The 25,569-nt window shown below is 39.6% G+C and overlaps 1 protein-coding gene across 1 annotated transcript in view; it reads right to left on the reverse strand.

Annotated features, from left to right (window-relative positions):
• Positions 1–24,828, reverse strand: part of gcgra (glucagon receptor a) — a 56,917-nt gene extending 32,089 nt beyond the window's left edge. Inside the window, exon 1 of the mRNA XM_066674452.1 lies at positions 24,649–24,828. The gene's annotated coding sequence lies outside the window, so the exon portion shown is untranslated. The remainder of the gene's footprint in view (positions 1–24,648) is intronic.
• Between the last annotated feature and the right edge of the window lie 741 nt (positions 24,829–25,569).

Consider the following 25,569-nt stretch of genomic DNA (forward strand, 5'->3'; position numbering starts at 1 on the left):
TGACCAAATTACAGCCATGAGGCCATTTGCAATATCGCACACACTCTTAGGTTCTATTGTTAAATCATCCGGCCACAGTGAGCGTATGAGTGTTTATGAAAGATGAATGTAAGTATCAGTAAGTATCTGCACCCCTAATAAACACTGTTGAAGGGTGAAAGTATTTGGGCTTGCAGACACCTAACACAACACCACTACATATATCTCAGCTTGTGTCTTCGTCATAACTTAAGTCCTCATCATGTCTGGATTGTTTGCGGGTGTGTGTGTGTGTGTGCCATGAATATAGCATGATATTCATAATGTAATTACACACTCACATTGTGGGAACTTCTCTTCCTTGTGAGGACCACAAGTTGGTTCCCACAACTCACTATATTTAAATGAAGATGTTCATTCATTCATTATCTGTAACCGCTTATCCAATTCAGGGTCGCAGTGTGTCCAGAGCCTACCTGGCAAGGCAGGAATACACCCTGGAGGGGGTGCCAGTCCTCCACAGGGCAACACAGACACACACACTCACGGACACTTTTGAGTCACCAACGTGTGTTTTTCGACTGTGGGAGGAAACCAGAGCACCCGGAGGAAACCCACGCAGACACAGGGAGAACACACCAACTCCTCACAGACAGTCACCTGGAGCGGGAATCGAACCCACAACCTCCAGGCCTCTGGAGCTGTGTGACTGCGACACTACCTGCTGTGCCACCGTGCCGCCCAAAATGAAGACGTGTTGAACTTAAATTCAGGATTAGAGTTAGGTCAGGAGTAGCTATGATTAAACCAAGCGTATATCTTAACAAAATTAACTGAAGTCCATAGCTGTGATTGAAATGGTTCACTTGTTTACTCATTCACTCTCCACTTTATAAACGTTTTTTTACAAAGCAATGAGTGACACATGAACCAGAAATATTTATAAGTACGCTTTTTTTTTGCATAAACAACCCACAACATGCGGCACGGTGGCGCAGCAGGTAGTGTCGCAGTCACACAGCTCCAGGGGCCTGGAGGTTGTGGGTTCGATTCCCGCTCCGGGTGACTGTCTGTGAGGAGTTGGTGTGTTCTCCCCGTGTCCGCGTGGGTTTCCTCCGGGTGCTCCGGTTTCCTCCCACAGTCCAAAAACACACGTTGCAGGTGGACTCGAAAGTGTCCGTAGGTGTGTGAGTGAATGTGTGTGTGTCTGTGTTGCCCTGTGAAGGACTGGCGTCCCCTCCAGGGTGTATTCCCGCCTTGCGCCCAATGATTCCAGGTAGGCTCTGGACCCCCCGCGACCCTAAATTGGATAAGCGGTTACAGATAATGGATGGATGGATGGAACCCACAACATCCGCACAATGATATGGTGCCATATACATCCAAAAGCGATAATATAATTACAAGTAAACATAAGCCAGTTTATTGAAGTTTTCATGTTTCAAACATCTTGTCATGCCTACAGCATATTCTCATTAAATATTATCATTAAAAATACAGTGAAATCCTATTAGGCGACTTATTTATTTCACAAAAAAACATGTTTTTGAACATTACATTAACATTTTGACACTGTTACTTTTCACACTCCATGTCATAAACTTTGCTATAGAGGTGAATCTTCTTTTGTTGGAGATTTTAGCCCTGAGAGCAAGAAAGTGGTCAAACTGAATCAGTTTAATCAGACACGAGATTCATTTGAAGCAGCAGTACAAAATAATTTGTTGAATTGGAGATTTAAACTTGAGAAGGCTATGCACTGTGGAATGTTTGAGGACCTACTGAACATGTGTTGTTTACAGGTTGTATGGTGCACTGTGGGTAAAAATATTCTACTATATACAATTCTTCAAACTGTCAGCTGTGAATTCAGGCAGCAGTGCAAAATGTGTGTGTGTATCCTTTGGCAGTGCCACCTGTGACTGTTATTTGATGAGCCCTGATTGGTGGCTGAATGGGCAATCCTGATGCAGTCTCTCCACTGCAGTATGTCATTATGTCGGCGTGGCCCTGTTCCATGACTAGCAAAGCCACAAATATGGACAAACAATTTGATATTTAATAAAACCGTAGGACATCAAAATGACAGAGTGTGTTAAATAGTGTGATGGGTGTGCAGTCACAGATTGTATACTGTTTAAAAATTGAAAGCAACAATGACAACTGTACAAAACACACAAAAAAGGGAAATATATACAGCCTGGTATGTTCTCTTCGAAAAGCATTTGTTTGGCTTTTCAATGTTACATTCGTCCATTTTAATTATATTACTCTGGTGTGTGTGAGATAATTGATCCATTCTATCCTGACAGACCTGCGATTATCATGGAAACTCATACCACAACATTGATACAAATACTTTTGCCATGCAGCACTACAGGGGGTCCTGGACTTCCGACGTTGATCCGTTCCTACGTCGCGTCGTAAACCGATTTCCGGTGTAAGTTGGAACATACGTACATACTGCACGTAAATAACATACTGTACGTAAATAACATACTGTAAGCACTTATCCTATCCTAACACCTTTGATAACACAGTAATTATCAAAAGACACCTCGGTCCCGAGCCGAGTAACCGTGTATTCTTCCGCCTCGCACACTAAACACAAAGTTTGCGTTACGACGTTTACGATGCAAAACCACTTAAGTCGAAACAAGACTTTATACAGTAAATGGGAGATGTGTCGTAACCACGAAACATCGTAACTTGGGACTGACGTAACCCGAGGACCTCCTGTATTGTGTCCTGTTGAGTGACAGCCAACTTTCTACCACCCAAGAGTCTTAACAAAGCCAAGACTGAGCTTTAACAATCCACACAGCATTTGTTAAAATGGATTATCCTCCGAGCGCATTAATAGTAAAGCTTTTGTATAATTCTTTTCACGGGTCTAGTAAGATACAAGGCACCCAAACTCCACCTGGTTCGTGCAGTAGAAGACTTGTTGGGAGGGGTACGGTGGAGAGTAATTAGGAGGTGTAATTACAAAGCAGTGACCTGCACCAATCTTAGAAATGAGCCTGAAGTGAGGAGAATGTGAATCATCTCAAGCGCATTTCCTCATAAGCCGTCAATCGTTCTGCACTTTGACATGCTCAAAAACTATATTAATTTAACATAATCCTTATTTTGATAAAAATTAGTTTACTTTGGTGCCACTGGGCCAAGTCATTATAACTCCTTTGTCAATTACAACACCTCTGTCATTTTAATAGCATGTGAATCGCAGTGTGAGTGATTTTAACCAGGCAAAAGAATCAAAAATACCATACTATATTTGGGTGAAATGGGAAGTGTTTAATATTAAGTATTACTGTAAATCTGTGGGCTATTTGAGACATAATTATAACTTTTAAACTCTAAAATCACAGTAAAAGCTGTTTCAAAACCTTACCTTGTTCTGGTAAATATAACATGACTGGATCTACTAGTCTAATCTTGGCTGAATACATTTTTTATTCCCAGCCTTACAGCACAGAAATGCTATTCAGTGGAACTTCTTGTTCTCAGATCTTTCAGACAAGTAGTTTATGAATTTTCATTCTGCCTTTATGTGGGGCCATATGAAATTTAGTGCATATTTTTACTTATTTCATATCAGATACATTTCAACACTGACAACACAAGGTATTGAACATTCCTGTATTTGTAAGTGAATAAACTCCTAATTTAAGTCTTTAAAAAATATATATTTTTTATTATAACTTTGTTTGCTTGAAAAAATTGGTGGAATTCTCCGTCATGTGGGAAGTTGAGGTCTTCATCTGGTCTGTGGCTTTGTGATGCTGTCTTGCTGGTAAAACGCATTTTCCTGAACACTGAACACTGAGCCTAGGAGCTTCTGCACTGCTGATGCTAGCTGTACTAAGTACAAAAAAACACATTTGCGAGGTATTTTATCTACCCCACTACTCCACTAATGTACCGATTTACTCATCCAGCACAGTGTGACTCTATTAACTGAAACCTCTTCCTGAATTCAGCTGCCGGTTTCCTTGGACCCTGAAGATTTACTCAACACCAGCCCAACCAAAGCCAGGAGTCACTTTATCCTCACATTCAAGGCCTCCACTGGTTATTCATGTCAAACAGCAGGGACCAGTAATGAAAAGCAAAAGTGGAAAGTCAAACATCTGAGCTGAACGTCGGGTTTTGGTTGGCCTTTCACAATCATGAAATTTTAAATGACAATTTAACACAGTATAATTAACTGCAATTAACCGTTTAATTGTCTCTTTTTGTTCAGTTTATGCATGTACTCAAGTAAAATTCAGAATTTGCCAAATTGGCTGAAGAGGTATGTTACATCTTAGCTGTACCTTGCACATGATTAGAGACTAACAAATAGAATTATTTTAATTCAATTCATCTTAAATTATTGTTCATGTGTTCATTCACATTTTCTCTAACTGTTTCATCCTAACTAGGGTCACTGTGTATCTGGAGCCAACTTGCCACAACTGGTTGCAGGGCAAGATTAAAAATATTATATTATATTATGAGAATATGATAAATAATTGTGACAAGCCTATGCTTAGGATAAATACAAGCCCTGGGCCATGGGCTTTAGCGCCAGATTTGTGCATGTGAGAAAAACTGAGAACAAAGAAAAATCCTAGTTCAGTGACAAGAAGTGAATTAATTTCCTTTTTTCATTGATAAATGTGTCCTAATTTCACCAGAGGTCTAGCAGGGAGGCTTAGTACATCTGTTCCAAAGTCATAAAACCTCATCTGCTCTGTCTAACTCCTCTTTCGTAACCAGAGGAAGGTTTTCACCTGGTGACAGCTGCACGCAAAGCTTCAGGGAACAAACAGAGTTGAATAAGCACAGACAGAGGCACGTGGGGCTAGTTCTCTCTGCAGTGCATTAGCACACACCTGCCTGTACCTGCAGCACCTGACAGACAGCTGCTCACCAGCCAGAGCCCTGCTCACTGTCCTATGCTCAAATGCCTTGACATTTACAAATCTGCCCTTTAGTGATGACAGGGGGCAGCAGTTTGCTTCTTTTTTATTACAGTTCATCAATAGCATGTAAGGCCACTAGACGGCACATGCCACTAGAATCTTTGGTAGTTTTCCAGACCATATCATGCATTTTAAAGCATTAACATCACAAACACAGCTCAAAAAGAAGGGGCTGTTGATGGATTGGGTATGTGACCATTTAAGTGAGTCTCAAACACAAAATCAGCATTACACTGTTGACAAAATGATGACGGTAGTCGTTGATCAATCACTTACATTCTCTGAAGGCATGTCTTTCACCAGGTTTTGACTGAGTTGATCTGAAGCACAAGCAGTGTTACAAAATGTTCTTGTACACACTGCATGCAATTGTACATTTCCACCAGAGAAATCACCAAATCTCAAAAGATAATATTGTGCAGCTTTAACAATACATCTGCTACAGTTACTCATACTGCCGTTACGATAAAATACAATGAATCATTCAGCACGGTTATGATACTTGCCATTTAAAATGAAGACGTACAACTGTAGTGGAATATGAAGGCATGCTACAACAGCCATGTCCAAGCCAAGCGCTGTCAGGTCAGGGGAATATGCAAGATTATGTATAATAATAAATAAGCTATTTTTAAAAGTTGCTATGTTAAAAGGAACCGAAAATAGTACTATTACAATGAACTGACAAATTCAACAGGGATGATATGATGGTACTGTATTTCTGTGCTGTTTGAAGTGGATACAGCAAACAGTTGATGACCCATGATTCAATTTTGCACTCTTCTGGGTTATACTTATAATGTACTTTAATATGTATAATTAAGATTACTGCAAAGCTTGGCTGCTCATGTGATGAAAAAGTCAATGGACAAAAATCATGCTGAATTATGGCCTACAGAACAGTCAACAACATGAAAGCCTTGTACACCTTTTATATATGGCACGCTGCAATTACAACGGGGGCACAATAAAGAAAGAAAAAAATATAGAGACACTCCAACCTAATGAGCCTCAAGCCTTAGTCCGGACCAATTTTCACAAAGCTCCAATTACTTATCAAGAAACTGTACTTGGCCTTTTGAAGAAAAAGGCCACCGATTTTTACAAAGTTCACGCCTCTTTAAGCATATTTTAATGATTTAACTCTTTCTGTGTTCTTCTACACTACACTACAGCTCATGAAGTCCTCAATAATTAGTTGATGATGATGGTCATTGAACTGTGTACGACAAAGTGAGGCACTGATAGATATTAAACCTTTTTCTGAAAGTCGTGACCTTTCAAGTGGAGAAATCCTCCAAAGTACCCCACATAACTCTTCAAAGGGAATGACTAAAAAGCTCGGTGCTGCTAGCGGTGCCACTGAGCCTGGGTTCGTGTCAGACAAGACATTACACTGCTCCAGAATGTTTGTTTTAAAGTGAATGCCACAGTAATCCTCTGCTCCATAGCACGATAAGGCTGCTGTTAATCAAACAGGAGGCTGCTGCTGGGAGCGCTCATTCGTGACTCTGCTGAGGAATAGCTAAGGAAAGGGGTCCAAGCACTCATCTCCTCGACATACTACCACATACCAGCTCTCAGCAGGGACACGAGAACCCAAAAAACAACACAAAAATGGAAATGAAATGGCAGATGACACATCAAATTCCAATATGGTAATTAAGAGACATAACACAGGTGTGTTTCTATAATATTTTGGGCCTTCCAGTACACCACCTTACAAAACAGAGAGAGCTGTTATACAGAAACTAATTTGATTAATAAGCCAGATTTCTGGCACTGTTGGACGGTTTTAATCAAAAAGGGACAACAGTGAAAGTAGGAGTGTCTCAAACATAGCAATAACACATCTATAGCATTCCATTGGTGTGCACTTCTGAAACACTGCTCAGAGAATCTACCAAGGTGTGAATGTATCAGTGATATATAAACACATATTTAAGAGACTGCATGATGGCTAGAGAGCGAGAGGGAGAGAGAGAACACCCACAGTACTATCCCTCACTCTCTAGCCCATTCATTGTGGAAGCATTTAAAATTAGGGATGACTCAAAAATGTAAAAAAAAAAAAACACCTAATAACAGTAATAAACAGTGACCTAACACTACAAATAAATGTAAATGTAGAAGAAGAAAATGAAGTGAGGGACAATTAAAGGCTGTTCTCTTTGTTTTTGTCTCATCTGAGTAGTTGTAAATGCAGTAGAAAGACCAAAACGTAGGCGTATTTATCACTCTAATATCCGTTTATTTTTTGTTTATCTGACCTTTTATCTGACATAATCTTAGTGGCCTCTTTCAGTTCTGTTGCTTCCTCTGGTTATTATTTTTCCCACTTTCTCTCTGTCTCTCGCTCTCTCTGATTCAGACAGTATTGCTGCTGCTGTGAAATGCTGTCCAATGGCCTGCAGGACATTCTCATACATGCTTATGTAAATACTGAAAATCTGCCTCAGGTTCTTTAACCTCTCTATTATTTTGGGCACAGTGGACAATACAGGGTGACACATTATGCTTAACCTACAGAGTTCTCGGGCAAAGCCCTCGGGACACTAATAAATCAATCAGCTACTAACTGCTGGAATGTCAGTGAAACTTTTTAATGATTTCACCAATAGTTTCTCTCCATTTAAAGGGATAGTTTGATCAAAGATGTTTACTTGGCTAATCATGAGTGCTGGTGGCATCAGAGCAGTGCAATACAACCACAACAACCTTATCAAGTCAGCTGTCAACATAAGAGTAATCCCTCCCACTGTACAAATGGTTTCATACAATGGTGTATGGGTTACGCCTCAAAGTAAACCTAGGGCGCTGGGGGAGAGCCCTCCATACGTAGCCTATATTACTGCAAGCTACGTTTTGAAATTTGGCTTGTGCTTGTGGGTGCAGTGCCAAGCCGCATGAGCAATCACTCATTCCAAAGCAATCTATTTCTATTTCACTGAGTCTGACCTTCGAGCCCTTGTGTACTTTCAGATGTTGTCTATTACAATCCGTTGGAGTAAACTTTTTGTTGAAGGGGAAAAATATGAGCCTGTCCTATGGGTCCAAACTCTTCAAACAGACAGCAGGAGGTTACCTCAGCCATTTTCACAAGCACAGAGATCTATGAATTACAATTCAGCATGGTGAGGTGAAGCAGCTGAAGGTGTGGAACAGTTTAAAAACTTTCTCAAGGAGGTCAATGATGGTGCAGAAGAATCATTCATTCAAGAGGGAATTGGCATTTCTGCCTTGTGCTTTTGTATTTGGCCTTTTTTTGAGTTCAGTTCCTTTGTGTTGAATAAACTTTTTCAGCTGCCCTATAGTGGAGGGTTATCACCTGAGGTCTGAAGCCACTGAGACCAGAATAAAGAAATGCGACTAAATGCTTTTCTCCAGTGTCAGTGGGACAAGGCGTATGAAAAGTCCAAATAGTAAAGCATTTATTATAGGACTAGGTGTTAAAACATGTTAATATCATCTGCTATATAGGCCTTTTTAAATACCAAATCACTGGTCAAATCAAGGGCGGCACGGTGGCGCAGCAGGTAGTTGTCGCAGTCACACAGCTCCAGGGACCTGGAGGTTGTGGGTTCGATTCCCGCTCCGGGTGACTGTCTGTGAGGAGTGTGGTGTGTTCTCCCTGTGTCTGCGTGGGTTTCCTCCAGGTGCTCCGGTTTCCTCCCACAGTCAAAAACACACGTTGGTAGGTGGATTGGCGACCCAAAAGTGTCCGTAGGTGTGAGTGTGTGAGTGAATGTGTGTGCCTGTGTTGCCCTGTGAAGGACTGGCGCCCCCTCCAGGGTGTATTCCCACCTTGCGCCCAATGATTCCAGGTAGGCTCTGGACCCCCCGCGACCCTGAATTGGATAAACGCTTACAGATAATGAATGAATGAATGAATGGTCAAATCAATTGTAAGTGAATGCATGTTTAAGAATACACCTGCTATTTACACCACCATACAGAAACTGATTTCAGTACAGAATATGTAAATGTGAACCACTGTGATGAAAAAACACTAATAAAATAATATGTTTTCCAGTCCAGTCCAGTTTAGAGGTGTGTAATATGCAGTCTGTTCATAAACAAATGTTCTTCCATTGTCAGGTACATTATCATGAACAAACATAGCTAATGCATCTGACATCAGCTGATAACATCAGTTCTATTTCTTCACATAAGCAGGGAATGACACTTTAGACATCAGTCTGTACCTGAGCCAGGATTTAAACCTTAATTGAAAAGAAGCGAGACCGTATCTCACCTCTGATACTGTGTAGTTTTCCGAGTATTTTACTTCTGGGATTGTGACCTGACATCATGCTGCACCTGACCATTTAAAGACCGGTCAGAAACAAAGTGAATGACTATTTTACACTAACACCATTCAATTTCAGCAGAAATATTTAATTGTCTTTGTGGTAGGAACCTTCAAATTACTAAATAAATTACACATGTGCATTTACACATATATTTGAATATCTGGAGTCTACCAATCCACAACCGGTGAAATAAGACCACCCTGCCAGTCATTTATTGGCTGCCTAAGTCAGCCGTTCTGATTTAATGCTGCTTCTTATGTGGAGTTCATATTTTAGATTTGTCCAACCTCCTCCTCTGAGCCTCTCCAATCACAGCACTGGACCTAGAGTTATGTGAGAGTGCAATGACAGGGTTAAATGGGGTAAAACATACACAACAAGCACCAGGAAATAAGTGTAGTTATTAAATATGCCAAAAACAACAATGGAGAAGGAAGAGAACTGAGAAAAATTGTGTCTACTCCATGCTCCTCCCTCCCAGGCTGTGAAGTCAGCTTTGGCTTATTCTCATTTAAAGGAGCTGAAATAGGCCATTCTTAACAGAGCTGTTTAGATGGTGAGAACAGTGCTATGTGTTGTTTGATCTACGTGGTATTTGGATCAAAGCATGTCACAGATGTTTCGTTAGGACACCAGGGAACTATGCTGACTTGTGAAAAAGGTGTAAAATATGTCTCCTTTAAACCTTACTGTTGAAAGAGGTCTCTCTGTATTTGGCATACTCTCGCAGAGGTCTACAAATCCATTCAAATCAAATCCTTAATCTAGTTTCCAGTCCTGGGTTTTGTAATTACTGGCAGTCACCTTGTGTGCTACTGTGTTAATAAATGGCCTTTTTGTCACCAGTCAGTGAGGTAAACCAAGCTTCAGCCACAGCTACACAACCAGGATGTGAATAGTTTTGTGTCCATTAGTGCAAGCACAGCACTGTACAATTACACCTAATATGGCCTTTTATCCTTGTGTAGCAGAATAACTTGCTATATCATAAATAGGCATGTCAATATGGCACGCACGGTGCAAACCAATTATATACACACATTGTACAAACTCAAAGGGAATGCCATTTCTTTTAGTTCAGAGTGCAAACAGACGCAGGGTGATGTTACAGCAGCTGAAGTGGGGTTAATTAAGCAGCTAAAGTGCAGCTCCCACACATATGGGCTTATTTCCTGTACTCCACCTGCTCAGTGAGCCTGCAGAAGTCTGGGAAATTAAGCGTGAACATTGGCAGGACACTAACAGCTCCCTGGAGAATCCTCACTGCAGACGACAGGAGGTTAGACCACAAGATACTCTCTTAAAATTTGATTTTCTAGAAGTACGGTTGGCAGAACCAAAATGTACAAAGAGGCCAGCCTCAGGGAGAAAAAAAAGCCCACTAAAACTGACAGAGTTCAAAGGTTTCTTAGAAACTTTCGAGTCATGACTATGTTTCTTTCTTTGAGCTTTTATTTAAAATAGCAGAGAAGCCAATGATCAATAAGCCTCAGGAAAAGAGAGTTTTCTCTGAGCCATATCTGCACTGATCCCCTCTTCTGTAGTTTGTATTATTTTTTAATTATTATTTATTTTCATGATATAAAAAATACCCATTCTAGATCTGAGACTGAAACATGTTCAAAGCTATTATGAAATATACATACTAAAGCATGCATGAAAATCATTTTTAATAACAAATCAAGTAATTAATTGTGGTTAAAAAAATGCAGTGCTTGTTCATTTAAAATATTTTAATAGTAAATTACTTTACTCTTTGAACTTTGTTTATAACATTCAAGCTGTAACCACTTTATAAGAGCAATTAGCAACTTATTCTCTATTAAATAAAACCAAACATCAAATCCCTATGTGGCTTTTCAATTGGATGTATTCCTTGTTTTACAAAGATGACTCTTCTGCCTTTTCTTTGTTCATTTCAAGTTTGAGATTCACAAAGAGGGCCGCTATGTTTGTGTCAGACATGTTTCAGGGTTCAGACGGCAGCAGGTGAGGCAGGGAGCAAGGTCATGGCCCTATGTTTGTTTACACAGCAGTCAGGGCCAAGGGTCCAACCACATGGGCCAAAGCCATTCTGACATCAGCAACCCTCTCTCTGATGACGCAAGTCACAATCATGTTTTTCAGCCTCGCTCAGAAACAGTCATGGAAACTCAATTCTGGTAATCACCGGCTGTGCTCAGGACAGCGGCACTTGAAGCTGAGCAAAAGCAAATAGCGCGGGTCTGATTTAGCGCAGCTGTAATTGAAACAATTTAGCGGCAATACAAAGATAAAACTTTCTTCTAATGCTGGAATCAAATACATATTCACTGTAGCAGGTATAAAATTCTCAGCACTTACAGCTGATCTCAATATTGGATCCTAACTGCAGGAGGAAAAGATCTAAATGACTGTGGAAAAAGGTTTATTATAAAGGCATGGTTGGAAGGTGGTGTTTGTGCATTAGCAATAGCAGCCGTATCACCTGAACCTCAGAACATGCAAATCCACTGAAGCTAAACAAGTTTGAACCTGGCAATTACTTGGATGGGAGACCCCCCTAGAAAGTTTGAGTGGCTGCTGGAGGTGTGTCATTGGGGCCAGAAGGGGGCACTGCTCTTGTCATTGGTGATCCCAAAGCATAAGTGCAGTGACCAGGACACTGTACTGAATAAATAATGAATCTTACAAAGACGTAAAGCTGAGGTCCTGGTTCTCTGAGTTCTGGGGTGAAAAGAGTAGAGTTGTTACCCTCTCCTACAAATCTGACTCTGTAGTCTCTTATGGACTATCTTCAAAGAATTGGCTCAGTATTCCTCTATCATCTCCTCTCCAGGGTTCTCCCATATACCATTTTTAGGGCTTCGGTGCTTTGTTTGCATAATTCAGCGAATATTTGACTATTTGGGGTGTTTGTCGTTCATAAAATCTGCATCCCTAAGTCTGTGCTGTAACTCCCGCTAACTGGGTCCCTAACTTGCACCTACACTGTAGATAAGGGTACAGAGTACACGAGTTAACCAGAACTTTGTGGAAGTGGTCTGGTCTATTTCTAGGTATAAAGCTGACAAAATGAACTGTAGCTTCACCAAGCTTCTTTGTAAGTAGCTTATTCTAGGGTGTTAGGCTCATTTAGGCTTCAATCGGGAATTTTAAGTTGATGAGGCAGAATACAGCTGTAAAACCTTAATACAGATGGAGTGGAGCATTGCCTTTATCGATAGCCACATTTATCCAAAAAACGAATACCCGAATCTCAATATTAAAAACCGAATACCTACCCAATGTACAAATATTTTAACAGGTGAATATTTGGGGATATCCCTACTCTTCTCTATCTAATAGCTGATGTGTGATGAACGTATTAGTGTGGACTGGCTGCCATTACATAACCCAAGTGAATGCTGCACACTGGTGGTGCCTGAGACAAAAACATGTAGAGCATGCACAAAGACCCTGGACCCCTACAATGAGAGAGGTACTGGGCTTCTGTTTGGCTTTGAAGGGTAATATTCTGTTACGGTTTGGGTCCACTTGTCCCCTGAGAGGTAGGAGTCTCTCCTAAAATAACAGCATACATATCCACAGGGCCAAGCGGTCACTGAGAGTTTTGATGATTAAAATGATGTAAATCATGTTATGGACTTCAAAATCACCAAATTACAACCCAGTTACACACTTATGAAGAAGTTGTGTTGATATGCACATCACTCTACACCACCACCATCAAAACGTATTCTGAGGGCATGACTTTAAGAGGAATACAGTACAGTTGTAGATGTCTTAAATCAAGGGACCTGGTCACTTTATTGTGGCAATGTAAGTCTTATTGCCTTAATAGGTATATACACTACCACTCAAATGTTTGGACACACCCATTCAGGGAGTGTTTCCTTTGTTTTGGGCCATTTTCCACTTATTGTGAATGTACAGCACCAGTCAAAAGTATGGACATCTTCTCATTCAATGGTTTTTCTTTGTTTTTTATTATTTTCTACATTGTAAATGAATAAGGAAGACATTAAAACTATGAAGGAACACATATGGAATTATGTAGTAGATAAAAAAGTGTTAAGCAAACCAGAATATGTTTTATAATTTAGACTTTTCAAAGTAGCCACCGTTTGCTTTGATGACAGCTTTGCACACTCTCTGCGTTCTCTCAAACAGCTTCATGAGGTCGTCACCTGGAATGGTTTTCAGTGAACAGCTGTGGTCTCGTCAGGGGTTAATTTGAAGAACTGCTCGCCTTCTTTAATATTTGAGCAGGTTGTGCAGAGGTAGGGCTGGCACACACTTCTATACAGTGAATAGCCCTATTCCACCAATGACTATTGAGAAGATGTGTCCAATCTTTTGACTGGTACTGTACATGGATACAAGCTGCATGTATTTTGTGTGGGATGAGAGCATGAGAATTATGCATATGGCAGCTAGTTTAAGCAGGGGTGGAAAAACACTCAGTGTGCAGTGCCTGTGATCTGGGCTTTCAGGCTTTCCCTCCTGAGTGAGTGCTGTAGAGCACCACTTAACACCCTAACAAACACCACTTCATCCTGACTGAGACTGGCACACTTACAAAAAGTCTCATAGCTGATCTCACCCAAGGACCGTGGCCAGGTTAAATCACTGTACTTAAAATGTACAGAACAAATGTTGCTTTTTCCTTGATTAAAATACATGGTCATACACACCATACATAAAATGACTGCTATATGCCATGTTTTTATTAACTATGAAGTGTCCTATATAAAACCTGTAACTGATGCTGAAGGATTCTACGTTACATCCCAGTTCTGGGGGGGGGGGGGGGAATCATTGGATCAATTACACAACAACACAAACACTGACCTGTGCTATTTTTAACGATTTTGCATATGCATACAAAATACTATCTTGAAATCAATTGAAATTAATACCCTGCTCAAAATATAGAGTTTTTTGTATGCTACAGCTCCTAATACCCTTGAATGCTCTGTCCTTCTGCTTTATATGGCAGAGCAGCTAAGAAATGCCAAGTAATGCTCCAGCCAGATGGGCTTCTGCATGACCACACGGCGGAACTGAGAGTTGTCATTCAAGCATGTTAACATTCTCAAAAATGGCACTCTGTCAGTGGAAGGAAAGTATGCAGAAAGATTTGCTCAGTAGGACTAAGCATATGCTGGGTTTCACCATCTGATTACTGAAGATACCATATGAAATGCGAAAGACCTTCTGCACTACTGACTGGATCCAAGAAAACAGAAGAAATATCTTAACTGTTACAGAGACGATTGAGGGTAATACACATTTAGGTGTGTGTGTGTTGTATGTTGACTGCCATATTTTCTAACACTAAGTAGTGATAACAGACTGTTTACGAAAACCTCAGAGGTCGCACCCGAACCCTGAGCTGTGCATGAGAAGACTGGATGTAGCTGTAGGCAGAGTGAATCAAAGGATAACAAGTTCAACATGTTTTCTCCTCAAAAAACTGAATTTAACATTAACATTAACATCATTCCTCAAAACAGAAAGCTGTTTTATGCTACACTGACATATAACAAAGCTATATCTCTTTGCCGTGCTTAAGTCTTATGTCTTGTTAAACCAACTACTAACCCAACTACTATTGAACAGGTTATTTATCACTTTACTGACCATTTTCAGTGCTGTATGCTTATTTAATCTCTGCTTTACACAACTCATAAAACCAGCAAAAATCTACATTCTACATTTTTTATTAAAAAAGAAAAAACCTTCACAAACAACTTTTAAAATCCACATTAATTTTTTACTATCCTAGTACATCTCCATCTTTATAATGTTTGTTTACAGGAAATCCCTTGATATTTGCTATCAACCGTTGCATGTCACACCAAGTAAATGTGTTCCAACTTTCCCATTAAGCAGCGATCACTATGACATCTAATTTGTACAATGTGAAGAAATACCGTCTGTAAAACCATGCCAAACGTTCTCCAAAAGAATCTCTAAGGAACACCATAATTCAAAATGAGACTTCAGTGTGTTGTCTAAAATATTCAAAGCACACATAAAAATGACCAAGAAGTGATCAGGAACAGGGAGGAAAATCAGCAGGGTCACAAGGATCCAATAAATTGAGAAGAATTCTCACAAATGTGACTTAAAAGAGCTTCTTATTAATGTGAAAGTGAATCAGTAAATGAAGTATTCTTTAAAGAAAGCACAGCCCAGATGAAATATGTCATGTTACCTTGGGCAAAACACATTCGTTCCAGTGTCAGGAGATTGGAGCTGGGGTGAGAACCAAGCGCATTTTATTCTAAACAGCAAACAGAAAAACTCACAATGGAACTTATTAATGAAGTAAATTCACAAAACAAACAGTGCAGTATACATGGTTTATAGCATATTACGTTGGATTGATTGATATCAAAACAAAACTGCAAATAACTAAGCACCCACAACATGTGCACGATAGAATACTGTGGAATTCATTCATGGCAAATGTGTATAAGGTCGAGAACACATCTTTGATTGCATTTCCATAATTATTTATTCACTCATAAAACTGTGACATGTCTACACCAACATTCGAAGCAGGCAAAGGTGGAGTGGTGATTAAAATGTTAAAATATTCAAAACAAATAAAATGCCACCACCTCAATATTCTCTGTAAAAACCCCATTGGAATTGAACTTTATTCTGGTAGCAGTATGTAAACAGCTTTTATATTGCTATGATGCACGCAGAAGCAGGTACAAACCTCCAGGAATGTTTTCATTCACAAAACACACTGACACATAACCAGATTTCTCAGGGGGCTTGTGCTAAAAACAAACCAAATGCATTGAAGTTATATCCAATTGTATGTACCCAAGAAAAAAATAAATGTGCATAACAACGAGTACAGAAATGCAGAAACATATTTAAAAGAAAGAAACTGTGTTTAAAAATAAAGAAAAAGGTGCTTAGTCAAGGATGTGACAAACCCAATTCGACTTAATGTGACCAATAAATCAGACACAGAGTGGTCCAAGTACTTTCTAAGATAACTGCCTGGAACCTCCTGCAGCATCAGTTAATAATAATAATCCAATTATTAATAATAATCCAATTATATAACCTGCTCAAACTGAAACACTCTTAAGGTTCATTATGAATTATATCCACCCAGTGTTTCCTTTGTTTGTGGCACTTCCTTCAGGAAGAAGTCAAAGGTATATATAAATAAGCAATGCCGGAAAAGACCACTCATTATGGGACCAACTGGCCTCCACTAAAAACAACCATAGAATAGAAAACATAACATAACTCCCCATCAACCAAAAATGTAATCTTCCACTGGAAGAAATGTTGATTTCTCCAGTGTGACGTGTATATTATAAGTTTATAACAACATTTCCTAATCTCCCAAGGGCCACTTATGGTAGCAAAGCTGACTTGACTTGAAGCACATTTCTAAATGTAGCTGGTAAAGCCATGTCCTTTCCAGTTATCTCCAAATGGTGACTGCGTTCATGACCTGAGTGACCGTCTGCGGCCCTGCAGGACAAATGACTCCAAGTTAATATAATTTACAGGTAAGGTAGACGAGCATGTGTGTTAGAAGGGGATTTATTAAATGGGTGAAACCGACATCTAACTGCTCACATACTGTTTTGTGTACTTTGAAAGATTTAATCAACTCAGACCTAATCTGTTTAACGCAGCACGCGTAGAAAAAGGAGCCTTAATTACGCTATAAAACTCAAGCGGGTAAAAACAGAGCAGTCAATGCTAATTTGATAAGCCACTGATAAGTGTTTCCTATAGCTCCCAGGCTGTGATTCTGCTCTTAACGGTACATGTAACCCCATAAAGACACAGCACATACAAGTGTACATACACACCCCATAAAGGCACAGATGTAGACATAATTAGCTCCAGCTATGTGTACTTTTGCACGTGTGTCTTTGGAAATATTGTCACAAAGTGTTTCTGAGCCCCCATGATTCATGTAAGACCCTCTAGCACAAACCTGAGATAATTACTGGCTCTGATTCTGTACTACACAAAAGTCAGAATCTATCATCTCATTTATTTAAAAGGGTTATTAAGTACAGATTTACTTTTCTGTGTCAAAAAAGAAACCAATTATTATTAATTTTTTTTTAGAATTAATGAGCCTTTATTACAACCCCAAGTCATTTTAAACAACTCAATTCTCATTATTCCAAAGGTACAGTACTGTTCAACGGTCTAAGATTATTATTATTATTATTATTTTCAATAAGCCTGGTGCTTGTATAAAATATATAATTGCAAAAGCATAAACACTGTAAAAGTATTTTTCTGAAAAGTATTAGATGTGTCATGAGAGAGTGTGAAAAACAGTTTGTTTTCTGATATTTTGATCCTTGATCTTAAGGATTTGTTTAATCATCAGCATGTTTGATTTAACATAATGAAGTATTAATTAACCGCTAAAACTTTGTATTGGATGATGACCTCAAATGATACAAGGAGTGATTTGGAAAGGGTTAAACCAACACATTGACTTATGGAACATCATTACTTACTGTAATAATGTTATTTGTTTTTATTCTAATATTAGATTTATTTATTTGTGTAATTTTTTGTTTAAGTAAATTCTTAGTGCTCAGATTACTATCTTTTTAAATCTCATTTTATCAGTTGCCTAAAATTTTGCACAGTAAGGTATTTTTCCACAAAGTTCAGTCTTAGACGCTGGCTGTATTTTGTACTACTTATATTTTCTGCACACTTTTTTATGTTTAAAACCCCCCATAACTTGTATTTTACAGCTGTTTTGATTTCATTCATTCATTATCTGTAATCGCTTATCCAGGTCAGGGTCGCGGTGGGTCCAGAGCCTACCTGGAATCATTGGGCGCAAGGCAGGAATACACCCTGGAGGGGGTGCCAGTCCTTCACAGGGCAACACAGACAAACACATTCACACCTACGGACACTTTTGAGTCGCCAATCCACCTACCAACGTGTGTTCTTGGACTGTGGGAGGAAACCCATGCGGACACGGAGAGAACACCCCAACTCCTCACAGACAGTCATCCGGAGCGGGAATCGAACCCACAACCTCCAGGCCCCTGGAGCTGTGTGACTGTGACACTACCTGCTGCGCCACCGTGCCACCCACATTTAAACCTGACTCCTCTAAACCAGCCTTATGGGTTCACACGCATTAATGTGAATGGTGCATATGATTAGAAGTATGCTGTGTGTCTCAAAGACTTAGCAATACACTAAGAATTTTACAGTTTTATGAGGGATATATTGTGGAAGTAAGTAGGCACTTCTGTGCGTGTATGTGCGCAGTAGGCCATTAACCCTTATCATCTACATGGCATCTCCACTCTAAGAATAGTCGAGGTGCAGCTATTGATAATAAGCTATTCTTGGGGCCTGTGAGTCTGCTTAATCTAGTTTTCTGGTTTTTGACCCTCAGCCTCTGTGCCTCCTGAACAGGGATAGAGACAGCACATCTGAGATTGAAATGGCTTGCATCACCCATCATCACACTGTGACGCTGGAACACTGTTGCCAGTTTTATCAGGCATCATCAGCTCAATGCTTTTCCACAAATAAACCCCTTCCATCCACGCACACACACACTGACCACATCCCTGTCAATTCCCCCTGTCACATGACATTATTATACAGCAGCTTGTCTCATACACACAATCTCAGTGGTTGTAAAGAATTCCACAAGTGTTGTTAATACTTATAACTGCACATTTTCCGTGATACCTATTTCACTGCTAAACACCAGTTGCTAAGTAACAACAACCATGGCTGTAAGCTGCTAGGAGTCCTTTTTGAGAGTAATCCATCACACCAAAGAACACCAATACATTGCTCCACAGCCTGATGCTGCAGGGCTTTACAGCAATTCAGCTGACACTTTGTATTGAGCAAGGTGAACTTAGGCTAACGTGTGACCACTCAAGAACAACCTATTCCAAATGGTCAGTTCTTATTTTTATCAATGATACAGGTGTGTGAAAAGCGAAACACATTTGTCAGCAATGGTGACCCCTTGACACGACTGAAATCACATTACTGAATGCATAATGTATTTCATATTATGAATTATTTTGTCAACTGAACAACAGCTCATGCCTTAAACATTCTCAATTCTCCTTACATTTTCACGATTCAAATTCCTCATCCATGCCACATTCAAATATATAAAAGCCAATTCCACATGTCTTCCCCTGTGTGTAGGCAACTGCGTTCTACTTCAGAGTATGAACAGGACTTCTGACTGTTAAGATCTCTCAGAGCACACCACATCAGAGACTTCAAGTGAGTGGGAGAGGTGTATGGGAGAAAAGCGGTGGTTTCCTTTTCTTTATAAAAGCTTCTCTCAAGAATCAAAATGACTGGAAGGCTGATGTTTATCACTGCGAGATGGCATACTCTTATAAGCTATGAGACCACAAATAAAACCAATAAGCAGTTTACCTGTGCGCTTGTAGGATTAACTGAAACCTGTATCTTTTTTTATCCTAATCCCTATTTGCAGTATATTTATCATAGGGTCAGTTACCACAGACAATGAATTTCATTATGTTGTGCAGTTAAAATTCAAGTCACTCATTCAAAACACATCTAAAACAGAAGGCAACAGGCAGCGCCTCTGCTTTGGCACTGGCATACTGATGTTTATTACAAACGTATCAATAATTTCTTAAACACTATTAGTGAAATTACAGTCCACTGGAATGAGTTATAATTGCTTTTTATTGTTGGTTAAAGCTTTATAGGTGCCACTGGAAGCATTATTTAGCATTTTAAACGGTTTTCTGATGTCTATATAAAAGGTATGTAAATTCAGTCAGGGACAAATAAACGCCCAACTGTGGTTTTATACACCACCCTATAATTTGGCACTGAATAAAATGAGAAAAAAACAAGCTGTTTTTCTGTATTTGGTGAGCTCGCAAATAATTTGATGAGCTCTGCTTTGATTGGCTGATTTACCGCGAGGCACTGAAATAGCTCACAAAATCAAAATCAGCAAAGGCCGGCAGGGAGGATTTGTGTGTTCCGATTTTAAACAACACTCACTGTAAATCATAATATACTGCCGTGTTTTCAAATCAACCAGGGAGCGGCTCTGTATCACTTACTTGTGGCTTCTGCCTGCTCCTAACTTTGCTATTCCACAGACCGTAAAATTCAGCACGTTCAAGACATCAATAATGGCAATCATCAAAGCTGGGACTAAAAGCTTGGACAGCTTCTATACATGCAGTCTTCCATTCTATGGACACACACAGAAACAGACACCACTCTCTCATTATCTCACCGCTCTCTATAATAATTTAATTACCACAGCAGAAAATCTTTAACGTCTTCTGATGTAACCCCACTGTCTCCACTGTCATAACAGGTCACACAAAGATGCGCATTTATTAAAAGGTGCTTTGAAAAAATTCCATCTCCAAGCAACATAGCAAGTCATTTAAAACCCTGAGTTGCAGCAGTACAAGCAGAGCCAAGAATTTAAAACTGACTTAGTTTACATAGCATGAAGATGATGAGGCCGCCAGGGCGTTTGGGGAGAAGTTCATAAACGCCCCCAAAGAATTCTTAAGGAGGAATAGCCACCAGTTTTGTATCGTGTGTCATATTCTGAGACATCACTAGCTTCTAAGGAATCTCGGCATGTTTTGCACATGCATAATGAAGCACTACAAGTGCTACTCTCCGGCCTGAAGGTATATATTCTTTGAGTTACTCAGTAAGGCTGTTGGTTTCAGAATTGGATTACTCAAGCACACATGTAGTGCTCTTCTGTTCAAGGAATTGAATTACATGGAACTGTTTGGGTTTTGAGAGACTATCACAGGATGCGGTAGAGCACTGAGCTAAATCTTAGGCTGAACGGCTTGTGAATCGAATATGGTCATTTAAAGAGTGGCTGTCCTCCAAGTATCTTGCATTGTATTAACTAAGTACCACCCATTATCAAACCTAAACCTCCAAGTACCACCTATGAGTCTTACCACAGAAACATGTGTGACCCTGGTTTTTCCTCAGTTCTGGAGGCAGGTGGAGGCATAAGGCAAAGTCTTTCTTGAATTTCGCATGTTTTTGTTGCCTTTTTACTGGACATTTGAATGCATTACACAAAATAAATAATAAAAAAAACTAACTAAACAATACAAAGAGTATGAAAAATAACTATAGGCCTAAACTGAACATTTTAAACACAATTATACGTTTATGAAAACATGTACATTTTTATTTGGAAAGAAATAAAAATGAGAAGTCGTCAATTTAATATCAGTTGTGAGCTGTAATAGGCTACAGGTGAAAACAGCATGGCGCTAGGAGCAGGTCACCGTGCCTCTCTGCACTTGTACCCGTAGGTGAAGGTTTGTTTAACAGTTTTTTAGGACTCTAATGATGTGAAGATATGGCACATTGTTTTCCTTCAGCTGAGTGTTTTCTTCTATTTTGCCTTCACGTGTACAGAATCCTCACTTTGCTTCTCCATATTTTTTATCTCTGGACTTAGTCCTTCTGGGCTCCGGAGTATGTCTCGGCTTTTGGTTTTCTCGTTTCCGCTTTGTCCTTTTTGTAATAAACTCCAAATTGCTCATGTCTGTGTCTAGCTTTTGCTTCGGTCCAGCATCTGAAACTAGGCTTTCTTTACATACATTTCACCAAATACTGGGGGATCGTGTTCCCACCCTTGAAAAAATGCACTCTATATTTTTTGAAAACACAAACGAATTTCATAAAAGCACAATTATGAAAACTGTGAAACATTATGTAATTTACACATAAATTCTTTTGGTTTGTAGTTATCAATACATTCTTTAATTCAGAAGTACATTTTTCGAGGTCATTTCATTTACCAGCAGTGGTACGCATACCACACTTTGAGAACCATGGTATTAACCTATTCAGCTTATTCAGAGTGATTTAAAAGTCAAGGTAGGAGGCTTTTTTCTTTGTGTACTGTGATGTATGTCTCACTGTAACAGAACTGCCCTGGCTGGCTAAACCCACCTGAACGTCTCCAAATCAAACAGTCATCCCCATCCACCTTAATTTTACAGGACATAAGACCTTAATTTCTTACCCATAAATACACCATTCCATGTATTTCAAAGCAAGCAAAGAAAAATATCTGACTCCCTCTTTTATTTGTTTGTTTTGAGCAACTTTAAAAAGGCCATAATTCACCCAAGAGCTATTTTTACACGGTTGGAGGTGGACAGGGTAATATTAGGTCAATTTCCATGAAACCGAGATTAATAGGGCTTCCTGATTATACCTCTATGAGTCATAGAGAAAGGAAAAAGAAGAGTGAACAGGGCAGGATCCAAGCGAGAGAGCAGCATGTGACAAAATCAGAGAAATAACTTCATAATGTCATCTGACCAGCAGCAGCCTACGTTTCCATCAAGACTTTCATGGAATCTTTTGTTAAGCATTCGCGATGCAAACATGGCTTGTGCAAATTTCAAAGCAAACGTCAATCAAGCTTCATGTTACGATCCTTCATCAGAATTCATTTGGTTATCAAAGAGATGTTAGGGTCTAGATTAGAGACAGGCTCCTTTTCAAAGCATTCAGTGTTTCCAGTAGGCAAATTACATTTAATACATTAACCTGCAGTAAAGCAACTGTGTTAATAATAAACTAACGCTGCTTTGCTACAAACATAGAAACAAAGCCCGTGCTCCAGCATCAGTGGCACTGGTTTGAACCACATGCTTTGTTTATGTGTGTGTATGGATCAGTTTGGGTTTCAATGTTTGTCTGTGTTTGTTTAATTTACATCAGTATTACATCAGGGAAATGAGGCAAAGATGTAGTATACGATATTTCCATGATACTCAATGAATATTTGTTCTTCTGAAATTTGATCAAGAATGAGATAAAAGTTCTGCAAATAAAAACAACTTTAAAAAGTATGAATATAATGATGTGTTTTTCATAACACTATGTTAACATTTGCACTCTTTAAATTCCATTAAATACAGCAATACACTTTATATCAAAAGCATTTGGCAACGATATAAAGTGTATATTTTTTAGTGGTTCAAATTACAATGAAAGTTGAAAAAATACTTAAAAAATAAGAAACACATTCCGTGCTTGAGAAAACCTGTCAAGCTGCCTTGGCTAATTCACCTGTGCACTGATCTGTGTCCACTAGCACTGATGTAGTTGAACTGCAATAACAGACAGACACTGGTGAAATTGCAGTGCATCTTTAAGGCTAAAAGAGGATTAAATGAGGGCAAAACCCAGTGTCAGAGCTAAAATCAATGTTAATTCCCAACATTGATTCAAGTGCATTGAGTGCTGGCTGTTGCAGCAGGAAGCCAAAGTTTTCTTCAAAATATTGTAAATGCAGCTTGTCCTGGACGTCCTCCCCAGGGATTTTATATTATATTAATTGTACCGGGTGTAGCCCAACTGCCTAACTTTCAAGAAAACTTCCCTACACAGTCGATATGCTTTGAATGTTCACTGTAATAGTTAAAGTGGTAAACGAATGCACCAGGTTTATTCAAATTATAACATTTCATAAACAATGTAGATGCTTGAAGGAGTTAAAGGTGCACTAGGCAGTTTCACCAGAATGTCTGTTGTTGTTATTGTCATTCACTTACTTACCCGCCAGAGGTGGTGCATCTTGAATCCCAGGCGGGCAAACCACAACAGGCACATTACAGTTGTACTGATACCACTGCTAAAATAACTAGGCTATATTTTAATCCTTCAAAATGTACATATAATGTGTACTACTTAGAAACTGAAATTAAACCCCCTATAAAACCCACTCCACTGCTTTAACGCCCACATTTTACAGTGTGAATTTTCTTCCTCTGTTCCAACAGTAGTCTCTTAGCTAACATTCAACACATGCCAACACAGGCTTTAACCCAGAAAACCCCATCTTAAGCCAACAGAAGGCGTGAGCATGAAGAGAAACCCAGGGAAAAAAAACATTTTAAGCCAAAGCAGGATGTGAATGTGAGAGGTAAAGCCAAACAGACGTGAAATTGAGCAGAAAAATCCAAGGCAAAGCGAACTGAAACATGGAAATTTTGAAATAAGGCCAAATTAACCCAGAAATCACCAGAAAAACACAACTGAAAAATATTTTCCGACAAAAACCAATGTTGAAAAAGAGCACTGAAGCAAAAAAAAAAAAAGGAGCAGAGAAATAAAAAAAATAATAAAATAAATAATGAGAGGTTCAGCAATAAATCCTGTTATTATAACAACTCTAGCTACAACTAACCCAATAAAAATTTTATTAAAGCTAAAACAAGACGCGAAAATGAGTAGTAAAGCCAAAACGAGCAGCACCGGACACAAACAAACACCATGAGAAACCAACGCGGAGTGAATGTGAGCAGCCGAGCCGTTAGAGTTACCTCTGAGGGGGATCCGGTCCTCGCTCCGCCGCGGGTCATTTTCTGGGGAGAGAAGTTAAACCGAGCTCAGCTCTAATCCACTTCTGAAGGGAAACGGCGCTGAATCCGAACGCAGACACTGTTTTAACTCTGTTTTCCTCCTCTCTGATTTTTATTTTAATTTTATTTAATTATATACGTCTTATCTGAACCGAAGCCGTTAACGTTCGCGCGCGAGCACAGACCTCCCGCCACCACAGACCGGCGCGCGCTCCGAAGAGTTCAGAGTGAAGCGTGAGAGCCGCGTGCGCGCTCTCCCCTCTGACGTCACTGGTATGAAATAAAGAAAAAATAGACACCATGTTCATAACATAGATGCAGGTTATCGTTTATAGCACGTAGCATATATCAGAAAAGTTTGAGACACCTCTTATTACAATTTAAAGTGCACCCACTGTGTTTTCAGGTGGGCTGCCCGTACTGGCCTTAAGTTTAACCCGTTCTGGTCCCATCCCTGGAGAGCATCCAATTGTGGGGTCAAAATGTAAGCCATGGACACAACAGTGTTTCCTTGCTCTGCTGCCAGTATGTGCCCCTCACAGGAGTGTGTGGTCTGGGGAAATATATGAAACGAAATGGGACGCCTTGGAACAGCAGCACATGAGATTTTACGTCAACACTCCCAATGTCAAGCCATGGCTAGCAATCCCTAGCATTGATTTGTGTAACAAGTGGAACGGTGTGATGGAGTTTCAATACATCTGAAATGATTACAAGTGAAACTGGGAACCAGAACTAATCCTAAGTAAGTCCCTGGCCTCTCTAGTGTTAATCAGATTGAATGCAATCAAACCCTCCAGGAACGCCATAATAGTGTCTAAATCCTTTCCAGAAAAGAAGATTTCACTGCACCAAACAAATATAAACTCCATGTGAGCATCC

This window comes from Hoplias malabaricus, chromosome 6, assembly GCF_029633855.1.
Source record: "Hoplias malabaricus isolate fHopMal1 chromosome 6, fHopMal1.hap1, whole genome shotgun sequence".
Classification (NCBI taxonomy): Eukaryota; Metazoa; Chordata; class Actinopteri; order Characiformes; family Erythrinidae; genus Hoplias; species Hoplias malabaricus.